The following is a 4,788-nucleotide window of genomic DNA, read 5'->3' as shown; positions in this document are numbered from 1 at the left end:
ATTGCCTCTATGATAATAATCTATGAACTAAAAACAAGTAGTTTTAAACAATTTGTATTAATATTATAGAAATAGCTAGCTAGCCATTATGTCCACGCAAAAGGGCGGAGCTATAGAATGTTAACGAACTGAGAGGGTCATACTACAAGAAAATAACTAATCAAGTAACCCACGATAGAAAATTTGATTGGTCAAAGTGTTAACGAACCCTAACCTCTTGTAATTTCGCCCTTGTTTACTTATTCTTCCATATGTGTATAGCGGAGTCTAATGCTAGACATTCATACAATAATTTGTAAAACCCTATTAAAATTTCAGTCTAAATTCAAATACAAATGAAACTTTATGTTGGAAATTTAGTGTGAAAATATGATTTTACTTATGTTGGAAAAATAATTATTGGTGTTTGTTACTACTATATTTATTATTTGATGTGTTCATGTGCAAAGAGTTAAAGATGAATGCGACATCGATGCTCAAAGTCTAGTGGTGAGATTTTGAAACCATGGAAAATGAGTTTATCCCACGTCGGTGGAATGATACTCTTTTAAATGGTATACAAGTGGGAGGTTCACAAGAATGTATTCTTGTATGACAAGGCATGTTCAGTGGGACTAGGAGAGGAGCGATGTGCGAGAGTCCTTATCCAGCTTCGCGGGTTTCTTTGACCTTTAAGGTTCCATATGATCAGGTATGTGACTTAAGTCCCTATTCATGATCATTCAATTAGTAGACTTAAATTCGAGATTAGTTGCTCATCAGCAATCACCTGGTCATAATACAAGAGACAGGAAAACTCGTTCACGCAATCACACTCTAACATAGAAGAGTTTCAGGCTTTATGATCGTACACGCTCTTGTTTCATGTATATTCTCGGGTGCTAGGCTAAATCCGACAGTACTTCTAGCTGCAGCTACTGTACTCTGGGAGACAGATGAGCTCACATGAGTGACCCGAAATATGTTTCAAGGGACCTCTGTTAAACAAAAATCCTTAGCCATCATATGCTTTGTTTTCTTCCAATTTTGTTGTGTTTTTTGTTTCTATAATTCGTTGTTTATAATTATTTCCTTGTAATTTGAAGTTCTGTATTGTATTATCCTTTTCTTTTCATTAATTTATATTAGTGGACGGTTAAAGTTTGTTGTTTTACTTTAATTTTTGTGAATGGTGGTTCTATACTCTAATCATATAATTTGAGTCATCTAGCAGTGCTTCGTCAGTAGATTTGCTTGCGGCATGCACACACGCTTTTAAATCGAGTACAAACTTAATACCATCATGTCTAGCTTGAAAATTGAGACGTCTAATGCCTCAACTCGTCTCCCTATAATTTGTATCCAACTTAACTTTTAGTTATGGATAACGATAAACTAGAATTAAAGATAAAAACACGAAAATATGTAATCTAGAAGTCAAAAACGACATAAACATGAGACGACATCGAGTGTCAAAAGTTAGTCACATGGATATAACCACTCTTACACATGACACATTACAAATCATACGTGTTCGTTGTGTGAATACCTAAAACCCGGCCACACCCAAAACCTAAATTTTCTAACTTTCACTTTACTATTATTTGGTCTTTTAAATGTCATATCCAACGATTTAAAGCAGTCTTTTCAAATAGACGTACATAAAATTAATTGATAGCACAATTGAAATTTGGAACTTAAACATAGCATCTATTTTAGAATAATATGTACTCATTTATAAATGATATAATATAAGTAGTGCTAGAACCATGATATTTATCTTCTGGTTCGGGGTTATTTTATATTGGATTGTTTTATTCTATAGTTAATAATGTAGTTTAAAACTTAGAAGTATAATACCAACTTACATAAAAAATTTCACTTACATGAATGCTTTGCCATATATATATAGGTACGCGACATTCCAGAGCGTTTGATTATCATACATTAGGTACGCGACATTCCAGAGCGTTTGATTAAAAAATGCGCGGTGGCAATTTCGTAAATAACCCAACAGTAGTTTGCGATCAAAATTCGTCGATTACAAATCAACTCTGATCCAAATTCGGAACTTGTCGCTCAATCTAATCCAATTTCTAAACTATAATCACAACTTAAAGTATGAAATCTCTAAAGTCAGAAACCAAAATTGAAATAGAACGTCCATGAACATTAAAAATCTTTAAATTGATCAAAAATTGATGATTTAATCAATCGAATTAATGTGTAAGTGTCTTTAGAATCATCAATCTATTATGAAAATACAAATTAACACACTTAATTGAGCTATGAGTAGGGTTCATGTTTAAACGTTCTGCTCAAAGTTTAAACGTTCTGACCAAAATAAACACCAAAATTGATGATTTAATCAATCGAATTGATGTGTTAGAGTCTTTAGAATCATCAATCGATTATGGAATTGCAGAAATAACGCACTCAATCGAGCTCTGATTAGGGTTCAAAATGTTATGTTTAAACGTTCTGAAACAAAACTGAAGAGCTTTAAACGTTCTGACAAAAAAAGAGCAACTTTAAACGTTCTAATACGTTCAATGAAGTTCTGGGTGTTCAAAAAACAATGAACATCTTTAAACGTTCTAATACGTTCTAAGAAGTTCAGGTTGTTAAAAAAAAGTTTAGAAGTTCTGATAAAGTTTAGAAGTTTTAAGAAGTTCTGGGTGTTCAAACTGGTAAAGTTTAGAAGTTCTAAGAAGTTCTGGGTGTTCAAAACTAATAAAGTTTAGAAGTTCTAAGAAGTTCTGGGTGTTCAGAACTTCTAAAACTAACAAAAAAAAAATTAAACACCTGTAAACATGAAATTGAACATTGAAATCACTTCATATAATCTCATAATCATCAAACAATCATCAATGGACCGTTAATTTGATCATTGATTCGATCATATGAACAAAATATGGAACGTCTGCAACTGGGTTTACTCAAAACTCAAAATTGATTAATTGAAACTTCAAATTGATGATTAATAGGACCAATTTCAAAGTTTAATTGATCAATTAGTTTAACAATTTCAATTTCAATTGGTCAATTTTATCAACTGACCTGTGAAAAAGGCGTGACGAGGAAGATGGTGTTCACGACGGTACCGTCGACGGTCGCAACGGTAGATGCAATCATTGGACGGTGACGGTGAAGGCGTAGGGAATCGATGGAGCAGAGGATCAGAACGGACGCGTGTTTTTTGAAAATCGATGGTGAAGAAACTCGCGTACCTATTGTATGATAAAGGATTATTGTATTTGATCCTTTATCTATATATATAAATGAATATTATTAAACCAAATATTTTATTAATTAGTGTAATTAAGAATCCTAGTGGTAGGAGGTTTAGGTTCTCTAGTGGGAACTCTAGTTCGAATCTTATTCGTGTCATTTTTGGATGGATATTGACAATGAATGATTTTAGTTAGGCTTTGTGTAAATGTTTTCAATTAAAACTCGGAGCCCACCCGGGTTTTTGCTCCACGGTGTGTTACACAAAGAGTCCTACTCTTGTGGTGGTATAACGGTTGTCAAGTGGCAGTCGGCTGTATTGTATTCTGGATGAACGCCTAAGCCAAACTCTGAAGTCAGCTTAAGTCCGGTTAAGACAACATAGTCTGTCCAGAGTGAGATATCAAAGCTCTCTAAATTCGGAGAGTGCGGTAGCCTAAATATTATAAAATCATTCTAAAAAAAAATTAGAAATTAAGAAACGGTGTGGAATGATGCATGTATTTCAATATATGAAACGGTTCATGCATGTATAAAATTCCATGCATTTAAAATTTTAAATGCAGCACAAAACACAGACATGTCCATTTGAGCTAAGTTTTTGTTTTTTAATATTATTTTTGGCTTCCTAATCTATAGTTCATTATCTCAACAGTAATATTTGTCGGCAAATTAATAATATTGGTTACACTCCAAAACATCATGAAATCACAATGTCGGATGTTTACTTAAAACATCCGACAGGTTTTAAATACCTTGGCTTTGTTTTGTTTTAGCTTAGTAATATTTAAGATTTGATTTTATTAAATTAATGTTGTCGATAAATAGTTAAGATTTGATTTTATCAAGTTAATTTTGTCTATAAATATGTATTATTAACTTATTTAGGGGTGTGCATGGATCGGTTTGGGCGGTTTTTTGCCAAACCCATAACCGTAAACGATATAGCGGTTAATTGATAACCATAACCATAACCATAACCGATCCGTCATGGCGGTTGCGGTTAATCGGTTTAACGTTTATAGCGAGTCGGCTATGGGTCGGTTAACCGTGACCAAAATAAACAATCATTCCATATGATTGCGAACACTGAATATTCGCTAACTATATTGTGGATTTCAAATATATGTTCTTTTTTAATTGAAATTTATGTAACATGCATATCTAATTGACATATTAAATATTTGAAATGACAATTTGGATGGAAATTTAGAACGAAAATTATGAATATTTCATTAAACCGATCCACTGGTTATATCGGTTACCGGTTAAAATCAGTTCGATTACGTCGGTTATGGTTCGGTTTGTGGTTATGACGGTTAATTTACTCACCCCTAAACTTATTTATTGAGTATGCTTATGTTTGCCAATCGGGTGACTTATTTATCGTAAAATAAAAAATATTTTGATTCCAAAAGTTTATAGATAGAAGCATTAAGTGTAATAATAAAATATATTTTGATTCAAAAAGTTTATAGATGGAAGCATTAAATGTAATAATATACTTGAAAATCAATGTCTTAAGTGTAATATCACTTTCTTCTCATGTCATCATCAATCTTGAATATTTCATTTACT

The sequence above is a fragment of the Bidens hawaiensis genome, unplaced genomic scaffold (assembly GCF_021521415.1).
Source record: "Bidens hawaiensis isolate Kalapana, Puna unplaced genomic scaffold, B.hawaiensis_p1.1 tig00013016_1, whole genome shotgun sequence".
NCBI classification, from domain to species: domain Eukaryota; kingdom Viridiplantae; phylum Streptophyta; class Magnoliopsida; order Asterales; family Asteraceae; genus Bidens; species Bidens hawaiensis.
This window is presented reverse-complemented; position numbering follows the sequence as displayed.